This window comes from Nymphalis io, chromosome 28 (genome assembly GCF_905147045.1).
Source record: "Nymphalis io chromosome 28, ilAglIoxx1.1, whole genome shotgun sequence".
Taxonomy (NCBI): Eukaryota; Metazoa; Arthropoda; class Insecta; order Lepidoptera; family Nymphalidae; genus Nymphalis; species Nymphalis io.
In genome coordinates this window covers 4,654,398-4,669,779 of record NC_065915.1, presented here as the reverse complement: position 1 = coordinate 4,669,779, position 15,382 = coordinate 4,654,398, and the positions used below count along the sequence as shown (strand labels likewise).

Genomic DNA, 15,382 nt, shown 5'->3' with positions numbered 1-15,382 from the left:
GAAAGAAAATAAATCAAACAATCGTGACGCGCTGAAAACGCACTTTTTTATTTCTGATGGCAAAGGTCTTTTGTATGGAGCCGATATAATTATACTTTAGGTCTCTATTAATGTAAGGCTATGATTTCATTTAGTTTTTTTTTTTATCTTTGGTATTATCAACACTTTTACAATTTGAGTAACAGACAATACACATAGGCAAAGGCCTGTTTGAGAAAGCCAGGTGTAGTTTGAAATATATGAGGCAGAATTTCATTCCTCACATACAGGTTAAGACATACAAGCACAAATATAGAACGCACATATAATTTTTCTACCCTTTTTCATAGTTCACATAATTTTGTATATAACGCATGCGCTGTGACCATACTTAATTATTAATTTACGCCATATTATATTTATTTATATCGAGCTTCATAGAGCCTTCTCCAAGTAAATATTATATTAAAAAGCAAGTGTATGCGGTTGTAACAGTAAACAGTAACAGCCTGTTAATGTCCCACTGCTGGGCTAAGGCCTCCTCTCCCTTTTGAGGAAAGTTTGGAGCTTATTAAACCACGCTGCTCCAATGCAGGTTGGTAGAATACACATGTGGCATAATTCCAATGAAAATAGACACATGCAGGTTTCCTCACGATGTTTTCCTTCGCCGTCAAGCACGAGATGAATTATAAACGCAAATTTAGCACATGAAAATTCAGTGGTGCTTGCCCGGATTTGAACCCACGATCATCGGTTAAGATTCACGCTTTCTAACCCCTAGGCCATCTCGGCGTATGCGGTTGAAGTTTTTATAATTACGTTATATAATCTCTTAAGTAATGCAATATACTAAGTTCCTCTATTAAAATACTAAAAGTAAATGGACGTAATAATTGTTTGCAAGAAAATACTTATCAGAGTATATGAAATAGTCGTATATAATCCAAATTGAACGCGGGTATAACCGAGAGGCATAGCCAATACATTTATATATATTATCGTTGACGCAAGTGAAGTTATTTTTCTATGGAATTTTAGGAAATGTTTACCTTAGAAAGAAAAAATATGGGGTGAAAATTTTTATGGGAAATTCGGTATTTCAAGATTAATTACAACAATATCTTTTAATAAAAAAGAGGTTTCTTTTAAATATCTTTATTAAACTCAAAGTTTGTATATATTTTTAAGTTAATTGTTTATTTCATTTAAGAAGGCAAATAAGCGAATGGGCCAACTTATGGTTAATAGTCACCACCGCTATTAGAGCTTGGCACATAGAGGTGTATTATAACATGACGGTTAATATTTCTATAATTATTAAATGGTTTAAGTACAATCAGTTTTTTTAATTTATGGATTTTAGTTGCACCAAGGCATAGATTATTTAGTCGTCGTCGTCGAGTACGGGTACTATTTTTATTTAAATAAAAAAACTGTAACATGTGTCGTCTTCATACATTTACCATAGTATTCGCAGCCTTTTAATTCTTGAGAAAGCTAATAGTTGTTTCGGAGTTAACTTCGTTCACAATTTTACTATCCTTATGCAAAATATATATTTATTTTAATTCAGCGGGCCTGAAACGAGTGTCAATAACTTCTGCTTATTTACATTTTATTTTTTAAATATGAAACCTTTGAAAAGTAATTGTTAGTCAGTCACGCAATATGTTGTTTGTATTTTGTAAACAGTGAATTTTTAATGCTAGCGTTTGTTTTTTTTTTCTATGGCGTGTTTTTTTAGTGTTTATTTCGGCCATTACTCGTGACATTTCTTGTAATGTCGAATGCGTCTAGACTCTTATCAGAATATTTCAACGTCTCGATGCATTTGATATTGTTATAGGTCAACAAACTTTTTTTTCAATTAACATAATAATATTGTTTCTACTGCTTTACGATTATTTGTATTTTTAATTTCTAAAATAAAGATATTGGCTGTTAAGTTTTATAAAAATAGTTTTATAGTCGACTTCATAATAACACTCTGTTTTAAGGGTTTGATTAATCTTTTTAAATATAGAATATATATTTAAAGTTCCATCTCTTTCATTACTAAATATAGTTACTGCTTAAAATATGTTTGATAACATTTATGAAATTAAATTATAACTTATGATTTTTTAAATATTTTTGTTGATTTCTTACGTGCAGTCCAATTCACAAAACATAGGCTGCATGTACACTTCGTTTCATTTTCCACAAAAGAGATTCAGTTTCTCAATTTAAATATTTCGCGCCAAAATGTCCGTCTTTCAATGTTGAGTCCAAGGTACAAAGCTTACAGCCAACAAAAGTTAAAGGTCATTTCGTTAAGCCTGTTGAGTTTTAATCATATAAAAATAAATAAATTACAGCTTTGTAGCGTATATGTCATAATCTTAGAATATAAATATTACTTATTACTGGTATATTTTTACTATAAATCATATTAAAGCCACATGTACAGACAGGTCTACATGATGCGTATAATAAAATTTGATCAAATAACTATAACTGTTTTCTTTATTTAGAGAGATAAAATATATAGATACGGATGAAATGATTTTTTTTTTGCTCATAAAAATAATAACTAAAAACTGAGCTTAAATTATTTCCGCGAAAACTGACATTTAATTTTTTAAACGTCAAAACATAAACGAGCAAATGCCTGAAGGTATACAGCCTACACCTGTCTCGCTTTTTTTCTCGACTCTCACGGATCGCGACCATGTAACGGAGTACAGTTACACTGTATGTGGGTGAGGCTGCACCGTTAGCGACGTCACGTTGTAGGGACGTGTAGTACTATCGATGTTTTATGTTTGTTTATTTATTTATATTCTGTGATACTTTTTATTTAGGTTAAGTTCGAATTTAAGAATGTCTTTAGGTATAACTACAAAAAAACTATTTATATTTAAAAAATTAACGTATAGTCGAAAACCTGGATCAGCAAAAAATAAACCTCAACGTTGTTTATTAAATTTATAGCTTTAACATCATCCTTCGATATTCGTTAAGTAATAACTCAATACTCAATTAGTTGTTTATTAATTCAATGATCTTCCCCAAGAACAGTAAAGCAGAAACTCATAAAAAAATCTATGTCACACCATTATTATTCAATACACATATCGATAGTATCATCAAGGCGCGGACATCACTATATACCGTACGCTACGTCACGAAGAAAGGGACGTGGCAACGGTACACAGGGCCGTATCGCAAAACTATCGCTTTTTCAACCGTAGAATTGACCCGGACTATTGGAGGTATGTAACACTAGCGTGCGATCCTGGCTTCACATACGCACATTACCGATTCTATACGAAAACAAAACTTATACGGCTTTACTTAAAATATACTACCCAAAAGGTAGTGATTAGTGAAATAATTAGTCTTTTTCATTCATATGTCAAATCAATGATAATAGAAAGAAAGAAATAGTGTTTAATTAAACATCTTCTAAACAACGTTTGTAAGTAAAACATATACTTGATAAGTATGGCAACCTTATACCTAATTGTAAATTTATTTATTTTTTAATTATTACTGTATGTAATGGTAATCCTAAATAAATAAATAAAATGAGAATATTAGAGTTTTCAAGTGCTTAAATTTATTATAACAATTATTAGGCTGTATGGATCGTGCTCAGAACTATATTAAGGTACTTAACAGAACCTTGTAATACAATTGAAACCCTTGGCAGATTACTACCGGCTACAGCTTCAAAAACATTTTAAAAAAAAGTTTGGCGAAATATAACATCGCTAATAATAAAATTTAAAACTATAAGCTAGTAGTAACAAGAAAAATTGTATATTATTAATTATACTGGTGGTAGGGCTTTGTGCAAGCTCGTCTGGGTAGGTACCACCCACTCATCAGATATTCTACTGCAAAACAGCAATACTTGATATTGTTGTGTTCCGGTTTGAAGGGTGAGTGAGCCAGTGTAATTACAGGCACAAGGGACATAAAATCTTAGTTCCCAAGGTTGGTGGCGCATTGGATATGTAAGCGATGGTTGACATTTCTTACAATGCTAATGTCTAAGAGCGTTGGTGACCACTTACCATCAGGTGGCCCATATGCTCGTCCGCCTTCCTATTCTATAAAAAAAAAAAAAAAAAATTACGCCCGCGTAGGGTTTGCTTCATACCAAATTTCATCAAATTCGGTTCAGTGGTCACTTTGAAGATTTTGCATTTGCTTATTTATGTAACATTTTTCAGTCATAGTTCTTATGTAAACACATTATTGTTAGTTTTTTAACGTCTACAATGCTTTTACATCCTTACAAAGCAGTGGAGTTTTCACCCTTTCGGCAATTGGGTACGTCCACGAGGCGGCAGGTCTTATAGTGGCAGGCTAGGCGCCTATCACAATTATTACCCACTTTTTGTTATTTTTATTTGACTTTTGTATAGGAACTTGAAGAACCTACCTAATCAACCAACCCGTTTTGACACAGCACCCTATCTACTCTTTTTTCCTACGATTTCAGTGCTGAACGATTTTTTGTGCTCATGGCGCACTAATTCTTAACATAGGCTACTGTTACAAAGTATATACACAGTTATATAAAAATATTCTAATTACTTATTATTCTAATTACTTATTATAAAGTCCGAGCTACCAATTTCAGTGACTTCAAAATGTAAACTGTGCGATTCCAAATTTAAATAGAATATGAGTATTTTTCTTTTTTATGATTAAAACATTTTTGTGAGAATTAAATTATTTTGTTGTATATTCATTCATTCATTCGGTCACAGAAAAAATCATACTCAAGTACTTTAATACGAATACTCTAAAATACATACACTCGTATATACCAACTATTTACATTATATACGGATGTTTTAGCAACGAAATTAAAAAACCGTCATAATATTATGTCCGTTATTTGAGTTTTTTTTTAAGTTCACTCACCCGCTATCATTGCATCAATTTAATTGATGTTTTTTTTTTTATTTAAATACCTATCGTATTAAACGAAAGTTACAGAATGAACAGTTTTATACATCGAAATTCAAATTTCATTCAACGCGACTTTTATTACTTTGATCATTTTATGAATCTGTTATGGCATTTTAATGATTTGATTTAATTTAGTTGTGGGTTGAAAGCTTATTTCGTCAATTTCACGTAGGATATGCAAAGACTAAGCAAATTGATTTGGGCTTAATTAAGACTGTATTGTTTAATACTTTTGCTTATCCAAAAGGATAGAATAAAAAAAACTTTAAATGACACATTGGTGTCGGTTCAGAAATACAAATGGCTAAAAACTTAATAGTTAGTCTTTTATATCGGATTTATTTTATATCTTTTATATATTATTCAAATAACTGATTAATTCGAAATTTGGCCATAAAGGTAGATTATGACAGGAAATAGAATAAAGGATACTTTTTGTTAATTAAACAAAAAACAACATTATTGTAGTTTAATTTGCGGTCCAGTGAACTAACTCAATTCGTATGAAAACAATTATAACAGGATTTATAAAATACATACATAACATACAATTTAAGTGTAATATTAATATCTATCTTTTATCTGTAATAAAATACCGTAAATCATCCATTTATCAATTAAAAACTTAAAGCTCTATACGCGATCATGTAGATAGATAAAATATAGATAGCATTTAGGCAAATTAAATTAAATAAAGTGTATTCGCTGATTTTGATCTTTAAGAAAAAGAGTAACTAATGAATTTCTTACCGGTTCTTCTTACTAGAATCTACATTCCGAGCTTTTAGCGATTGGAAATACAACAGTTCTAAAGCCTAGCATGGAATTTGTCTTTGTAAGTACCTTGGCTCAAGCCCCTTTATACGACAAATAATTATTGCAATATGTATGTAGTAAATACTACAAAGAACTTCTACAGTATTCTTTAAAACAATCCAACGCGGAATGAGAATTCGCTATCCTCGGGAATTAACTCAATTATTCTTCCCAATGATCTGTTACACGTTCTGTTATTTATTTATCAATACATTATGTAATCGAAATAATATAATATATCAAAATATTATAGTGTCAATGAAACAGTAAGCAATTATGATGAAAAAAATGGTTTAAATGAAAAATTAAAAGCTATTCCAAGAAAATCTGTTATTTATCTTGTGATTAAAACATTGAATTTATCTAGTATACGTTCTACTACGCACAATTATTAATTTATAATATAAATTAATTTTGATATTTAAGAGTAATCTACTTTATGAATATTTGTTATTTATAAAACAAAATAATCGTATTAACGGATTTCATGTGGAAAGCACTTACATTTATTACAAATTTTAAATTACCTGAATATCTCTCGAAAATGTATTACTCATTTTTTTATTGCAGGTCAATGACCGGCATTCGCTAATGTTTAACGCTTAACATCTGGTTGCGAAGATTTGGCTTTTAAGTTTTGTAAGATTAAAAAAAATACGCTATATTAAACGACGAATGTCAACTTTTTTACAGCCAACATAATATTAATATTTTTGCATTGCATTTAAGTTTGATAGAATATAAAAGTACCTTAAAACTTTGACATATCGACAAAACCAATTCAAATTTTAAACAATGGCGCCAATATAAGTATGATTGAAAGTGACGAAATTTGGTTTTATAATCAACAACTTTACTGTGGAATGAAATTCAAATTTTATCTGTGTACACTTTTGTTTCCGTCAACACGAAGTGCATTCACCTTAATATAGAAATATTACCGCTGTTCAGCGGATAAAATGCAAATATGTTATAGATGAATTACTATATTTTTTGCTATTAACATAATAAATCTATTAATTTTTTTATCTCTTGCACACTGAGGTGAGCTATGATTTATTTTTATTTTTAGACGTATTGTCAATAAATATATTTACTTGTAATAATGTATAGATTTAATTTAAATATAAATACTTCAAATCTTACCTCGTATAGTGCTCGGCATTTTGTCCGCAAAAAATCCTCCAAGATAAAAAAAAATCACCAATCAACACTAAAATATAATCCAAACTCCATATTATTCACCGATATCATAGAGTACAACACTGGCACTTTTTTGAAAAAGTAAAAACTTGGCGCGACTTGAACTGTCAATGTCAAAACGCGCGGCAAATCGCACGTCCAAGTGACGTGCAAGGAAGTCTGCTTGTGCTTTTTTCGTTCCGCGGCGCGGGCAGCACTCGAGCTAACTGTAATTTTTTTTCGTGATACCAGCAGTAACGGTGCGGCCGGTTCTGTGGATCTTCAGATTCTAGACGATTGGTGTTCAATCGATTCTTAGTATGCGTGTCTATTGAGGTTAGTTTTTGCAATTAATTTGCAATGATCTTTTATTTATTAATGATTTTTAAAAGTCATTACTTTTGAGAAGGTTGAAAGGTAAATAAGGTTATTTTAAAAAGTATTTATATATTAAAATAAGGACGCAAATATCTACCTTCATAAGTTTCATTAAATTGAAACCTAAAAATTAAACGCCATCCTACTTTATCTATATCAACTAAAGTTTACATTAAAATAATTAAATAATTGTAATATCTTGTTGTGTTGGTTGTTGTAGTGTTGTTTTTATATATAAATTAGCTTTTTAATATTATTCATATAAATAATAATAATTTGTTTGCGTACAATTGTATTTGTATCTTATGCACTTAATCTACTTTTTATGTTTTATAAAAATAAAAATAACTTGCACTTAATAGAGTTATTATAAAATAAGGAATTTCGTTTATAATTTGAGAAATAAAATTAAATAAAAACAATGACATATGTATAACTATCACACTAATAAAAAAAATATTATATATCTATTTACCCAGCTCGTCTTAGCTACCCAAAGTCTGAATAAAGGGGATAAGAATTCAATGTGCACCAAGGCTCCCGATTCTTCCGCAAGTCGAAATATTGATTACACATAATTATTTATATTAAATATAAAATTATAATTTCTTAAACTTTTCAAATTAAAAAACACAAACAGAAATAAGGCTTATTTGTTGGCAGTATAATCGCTCTGGCAGAGGCAGGCTTACGTTATGAAAAATATTGTATTAGTTTTTATTAAGTTGTAGAGCTTCTTCGTTCTAGATTACTTGTAGTTAAATTTTTCGTTGGAAGGTATAGAAGTAAGACTTTCTTGCTTGGCGGGTCGGAATATTCGACCATCTTGTCAGCCATGGCCGCGACTATGCTGATGATGATTCTGTGTTCATTCATAGGACAATACGTACTTGAGTGGGTAAATGATTGAGCAATTCAATATGGAGACCTTCGTTTTTTATTTCCTTAATAGCTGTGAGGGTTTCTGATCTTCGAGATCAGATTATTCCTCCTCCGTCCTTGATTCATTGTTCTTCTGTTCTCGATAGATTTCCACTACGGAGCGTCGGAGTATTAGGAGATATGAAAGTTCCAGAACTTTGTCTGAAAAATGTTATTTGGTTTTTTTTTTTAATAAAATATCAATACCATTCAGGAATTTGGAAGTTGATAGTTTTTATCGTAAAGTCTTTGGTCCTGCGTGTTTTTTTTGTCCAATCGGATTATGAGAGTAAGGGAAAGATTGCACCTGTGTTGTGCACACATGTATTCTATTATACCTCATGAATATCAGTCCCTTAACATCGACTTCATCATCATTCTGAATTGAAAACATTCATATCTTATGTTAAATTATATGTTTATTCCGTTTTTAAGTAAAACATTTTAAATTTGGAGTAATAACGGTTCTGAAACTGAAACAGAGCTGGTATTAGTTTTCGCCATTTTGAAATATCGGTTAATAGTCAAACTTTGTTCATATTATACAAATCGAATTACTTCACAAATAACGAATAGCTGCGTCAATTATTCGTAGGAGATTTCTTTATTTTTAATATATTACATTTAGTCCAGAGAACTGAAAATATATTTAATTGTACGAAGTATGATCGGTTCGAGAGTTGGCAAGAATGTTAGTACATGGAAAGGCTTTTATTTGTATAGAGGATCCGATGAATTGCTGACTCCTTGTCACAACCACTCGACTATCAACGAATCTTGGTCTATATAGTTAGAACTCGTAGATACTATGTTATGCATGCTTATATATTTTTAAAAGACTGGTCAGAAAAATCAATCAGTATATAGAAAATAATGCAATTTCTAAATTTCAATATGAAGTCTAGTATTTGCATTTACTATACTACATATGTATACGTACAATAAACTTGAACTTGATACTTAAAGAAGAGAAAATGTAGAAAGAGGCACTTGGTGGTAGGACCTTGTGCTCACCTATTCCAGCGCTAAAGAGGGCTATTTAATATTGTTCCGGTTAGAAGGCCGTGTAAGCCAGTGTAATTACAGACACAAGAGACGTAACATTTTAGTTCGCTAGGTTAGTGGTGCATTGGTTAAGTATGGTTAATGTTTCTTACAGCGCCAATGTTTATGGGCGGACCACTTACCATCAGGTGGTCCATTTGGCCAAATATTCATGAAATGTGAGCTGTGTTTCTTCTTGCGGTGACGAATCAGGGTCCAATTCTACTAATACGATAACAATACGTTCCCGATTCAATTCCGATCCAACTTTGAATAATCTACATTTATTCGAATCGAAACCGAAACGATACGTTAACATATACCGTTATGTCAAAATCCAACTTAATTGTTAACATTTATGGCAATAGTCGATAATTAAATTAAAGAATAGGAAAACGGATAAATGGCAACGATCACGCTTCGATTCGATTGCGATAAAGTGACAATTCGTTAGTACAATTTGCCCCTGCATGTGTCAGATGAAATTAAGACACATTTGTATTAGAATAACCTAAATGGTAAGCCCAGTGGTAAGAACGCGTGAATCTTAACCGATGATCATGGGTTCAAGCCCGGGTAAGCGCCACTGAATTTTCATGTGTTTAATTATAATTCATCTTGTGCTTTACGGTGTAGGAAAACATCGTGAGGAAACCTGCATGTGTCTAATTTCACTGAAATTTTGCCACATGTGTATTCCACCAACCCGCACCCGCGCAGCGTGTTGGAATAAGCTCCAAACCTTCTCCTCAAAGGCACAGGCTATTACGGATATAAAACAATTTAAATTAGAAATAAAATAACCTTTGAAAATTTTTAAAGATTCAAATTAGGTTAGTTTCTAATCCTTAGAACCCAAACAAGCTGAAAAGGCTTATGGGTGTCAAGAATTAAAAAATATATTAATATATTCAAAAAAAAAACAAGATTTTCATATATTATGTTTGATAATTGCTAAATTAAAGTGACAATGGGCGGAGCAGATTGCTCGTAGAACTGACGGCCGCTGGGGCAGAAAGGTTCTCGAGTGGCGACCACGAACCGGAAGACGCAGCGTGGGCAGGCCCCCTACAAGGTGGACCGAAGACATCGAAAGAGTCGCGGGAAGCCGTTGGATGCGGGCAGCGCAAGACCGGCCGAAATGGAAATCCTTGGTGGCCTTTGTCCAGCAGTGGACGTCTTTCGGCTGAGATGTTTGATATAAAAACAAAGAGAAAACATACATACATGTGTGATATAAAGTTATCACTCACGCTGCTTAATACGGTTTGGTGGGTACACGTGAGGCAATGACACAAACAAGCAGGTATGTTGACGATGGTTTCTTCAACCTCCGAGCACAAGATGAATTCACACAAATGAAAATTCAGTGCTTGCCCGACGTTGAATCCGCAATCTTCGTTATGATTCATATTCTAACCACTGGGCCATTTCGGCTTACACATGTAACCGTGGCATATAATTAATAATATATTCCGGAGATTCCAGATTCCAGAGAGATCCGAGTCACGATTAAATAAGCTTAACTATGGCAGCTTGCGAGCTGAAAAAGAAGACAACTATAGTTAACCAGAATTTAATTTAAATTCATAATAAAATAATTTACTTATTCAAATGTTCGAACAGATGCAACCGATCATTATATATAATATATACTGAACCCATGTATATATAACTTGACTCATCGTTATAGCAACGTGGTTAGAACGTAAAGCATAATAAAAGGTTCAAATCACGTAGTGTCACGTGATAAAGAAATATCGTGTGGGCATATGGGGGGGACCTACATCGTGTCGGATGATGGCTTGACACATGAGCATTGGAGCAACGTAATGGAATAAGCTACATCGAAGTTCAATTTATATTATCATACTTTTTTAAATGTAGTACTTTTACACTGAAAACAGCGATGAAGCAATATCAGAGTGAGATAGTTGAGGAAATTATTCTAAATCGACTTCTCGTTAATACTACTTGTGAGCAACTGTTCATTGTGAGCCATTCAGTTTTATTAGAGGTGCTTCTTAGAAATCTTAGATATACGATGCTTGGGAACAATCGCAAAATAATTTTGTCTATTCTGTGGTTACCACCACCCATATACATTGGCATTGCAATAAATATCTCTTACATCGCCATGCGCTACCAACCTCGGGAACTACGATGTTATGTCCCTCGTGCTTGTAGTTACACTAGCTTACTGACCCTTGGAAACTGGAACACAACAATACTAAGTACTGCTGTCGCGCTCTGATGAGTGGGTGATGCTGAACCAGATGAGCTTGCACAAAGCCCTACAACCAAGTAAAGTTAATTATGTCAGACATTTGATTGTGTAACCAAGAAACTTTTATATAAGCTGAAACATGAGTTACAGTTCAAGTTACAGCTCTTCATCTTAATATTTCATTCTTAAATAAAATAATTCAAAAAATGTATATTAATACAAATAAAAATATTTTTAATGAAAATTGGTTGTTTGTGATGAAACTGCTTCTGACGTTTGATTCATACTAGATCGAAAGCCAGGGCCGAACTATTGAGATATGTAAATATAAGGTTCACAGTAAAATGATGTCCTTCTGACTGAATCCAGCCGCGGCGGACATTCTCAAAGGAACTGCCAACTGCGCAAGAAAATACTACACAAGTGTGTGCATAAACACAAATCAGGCGCAAGACCAAGGGCTATGACATGCTTACCGGGGGTGTTGTATGTTTGAACTGAAATTCGAATTTATAGGAAAAAATCTGTACCTAAATTTATAAATATGCGTTTTAAAATTGATACATAATTTTGACGAAGAACAAAACTTTTAAACCTCTCGTAGATTCAGTTTAAATAATAAAGATTACTAAACTACAACTAGAATATAACTTACTTATGATGAAAATTGTAAAAGACAAATTATTTAATTGTATTGTATTAGTCATATTTCCCTTAAACAGAACTGAGGGGTGAATAGGCCCTTGCCAAAAAATAAGCTTTAAGTACTACATAAAAATATAAATATATCACTTTTTTTTAAATACAGCCTTGATACTGTATCTTAGTATAATAAGAAAATAAAAAAGTAATTAAATTCGCTTTTTCCTTTGGCTTTAATTCGTAATTAAAAAAAATTTACATAACGTTCTCGCAACTAACCGTTAATCAAATTAATTAATCTAAAGCTTTAGAGCAAAAAACGTTCGAAAATTAAATATTTAATTCGTATAAGATTGGCGTGAGAATGTGAATCTGTATATCTAAGTTACGGAACTCTAAATTCCCGCGTAAACAAAACGCGCGGGTTCGTTCAACTCAACGGTACCACTCGTCGACCCAGTCGGCGAAGCCTGTTGTGACGTCACAGCTGTTACGCTACCTAGCCCAAGACAGTAATATGAACATGTTTGTAAAGTTACGTATTTTCTCATAATAAATTACTTAATTTTTTAGAAATACTCCTTTACCTTTTTTTTTGTATTGGTCACACTTTATTTAAGGCTCACATAAAATGTTATTTATCTTAATATATATATATATATATATATAAATCAATACATTTTTGGCTTAAGTTTAATTAAAACAAGTAGAAATAATTTTGTCTAAATAACTTTGGTTCTGCATTATAAAATTGTACTCATTAATTTTCTCAAAGCATAAACATATAATGTGCTTAAGACTTAGGTTTTAATTTTATTACTTTAGCGAATTTAAATTGCAAATATGTTGCGACATCTAGTGATCAGTAGCACGTACTGCGCCATCTATCGTAATAAATTTGAACTTTTTGCGAAATAAAAATGACATACTATTTCACTAATCTAATAACAGATGGCGCTACTTCAATCAAATTGTCACAAAAAAGTCATTCACTTGTGTCAATTTACTTGAGTTTGAACGACTGGAACGAGATAATCATTTTGTTTACACTACAATAAGTGATTTCAAGAAATGCCGATTACCTGGTATGTATTTTCACACTTTTTATACTTAAATATACTTGTAAAACTTGAACAGTGTGAATTTTGTGCGTTATATTACTCACTGCGATTTGTGTAATCTGGTTTTGTAAGTGTAGACCGAAGATTGCAATGCAAGTTATGTACGCGAATTAATCGTGTTAGGTTTAAAACGGTGTAGTGATTATATCGATTATTGAACAACAATAAAATTGATTACATTTCTTTTAAAATACGTTCTTTTTAAAAAAAAAAAATTACGGATAATGATTTCAATAGAAACTGACTTAATATGCCAATGGTAATATATTAAAAAGTTTATTTTTAATTCGCAAATGAATAATGCTTAATGGATATATATATGTTTTTTATATAACAATTTAACTTGTCAAGGAATAAAAAGCCTAAATTATAGTCACAAAACATTATAACTACGTAAAAAGATTGAATATATTATGCTATTAAAATTCCAACTACAAATATCTATTAAAATTTTTAAGCAATTGCTTTAAATTCACGTTTATATTTTTTTATACAAAACGTTTTATAATAATAGTATAGTTCATTATTTTTGTCTGTCCGCATGTCAACGCAGAGTTTTTATGACTCTGAATGTCAACGCTGGTGTTAGCCTACTAACATATACATAGGTTACCATTTTTCTTTGCAAATGAATTAAACGTTAACTACTCATGTCCAAACAGAAAGCTTACGAGAGCGCAACTCGTCGAAAGGGAGACGTTTGTTTTAAAACATAGTATTTTTATTACTTTTTAATCTGTAATAAAATGAGCGAACAGGTATACGCCTTTACAATATATTGTTATAGTTACAAAGTGAAACAGAAATGTGAAAGTTCCGATATCGAACAATCGTTAAAAAATACTCAAATCGTTTATTTATTAACAAATACGTAATTGAAAGCCGAAAGCCAAAATCCCAGATATAAAATGTATCGAAGACTGAAGTGCTTTAAGTTGAACTCGGTAAATATATTTGTCTCGTTTCAACTCGTTGAATTAGTTGCCTTTCTCATATCTCACTTCCCTCAGACATCCAGCGTGCCCAGCTCTACTTTATAGGGTTGAACATGAATATTAATTGAATTTTAAGGAAACAATAGAATTATGTACACAAAAAAACAATTGATATTTTTTTATTTATTTAAAATGCATGTATATGTACTTATGATGTGTCCAACGAAGTCGTGTATTTGTTTTTTGTTTTAACATAAATGTATGTATATGAAGTTTAAATGTAAATAATGTTATAAGAAAATAAAAATTACGTTGTTTAATTTGTTCTAAATATAAACGTAGGTCATTGAACGCCAATATGATTTTTAACAAAATGTACGCCTTTCGTTAAATGGAAGAAGCCTTTATCTTTTACAATATGTTATTAACGTTTGAAGTACCGTAGTGTAGAATATATTTTCGAACGTGGAGAAGAATGAAGAGTCATTAATATGAATCGTTAAAGTTATATCGAGGACAAAAAAAGTAAAAAATGTTTTAACTTAATCTTTATTATATAGAAAATAAAATAATTAATGAGTCACATATATAAAAAACGTAAATGATTAAAACATTACAAAATCATAGACTAAAATTAAAACTGCCATAAAATTTAAATGAACAGATAATATATTCTAAACAAATCAATCGGACAGCCCTGCCTCCGCTCCACATGAAATCAATATTTATGGACACGAATGTTTCACCTCTGCATACTGTCTCCTCTGTAGTCTATACCTACTCTATACTCTATGATATTGATTGGGTTGACCGCCTGTTTCATTGCTATTTGTATAATACACGCCTTACCTTATTTGAGGACAGATTGCGTATACATTTACATTAGTACTTTAAGCATACGCATAAAGCAAACACTTAACTCCTATTGGTTTTCATAGAAAATTATTTGTACATTCTTTTTTTAAATATATCATTGTTAAGCGGTAAAATTAAAATGTCTTTATTATCGTTTGATATGTACGTTAATGGGCTACTATACATTTTGTTATGATTAATTATTTATCAAGTATTATAAAAACATTATTATTTTACAATCAAATGATAAATAAAAATAATTGACTGGTAATACACGCAAACAAATATTATATGTTATGTGGTCTTAACTT

At 31.3% G+C, this 15,382-nt stretch overlaps 1 protein-coding gene across 1 annotated transcript in view; it reads left to right on the top strand.

The window, feature by feature from the left end:
• The first annotated feature begins 13,171 nt into the window (after positions 1–13,171).
• Positions 13,172–15,382, top strand: part of LOC126779047 (bromodomain adjacent to zinc finger domain protein 2B-like) — a 108,332-nt gene continuing 106,121 nt past the window's right edge. The window contains exon 1 of the mRNA XM_050502798.1: positions 13,172–13,245. The gene's annotated coding sequence lies outside the window, so the exon portion shown is untranslated. The remainder of the gene's footprint in view (positions 13,246–15,382) is intronic.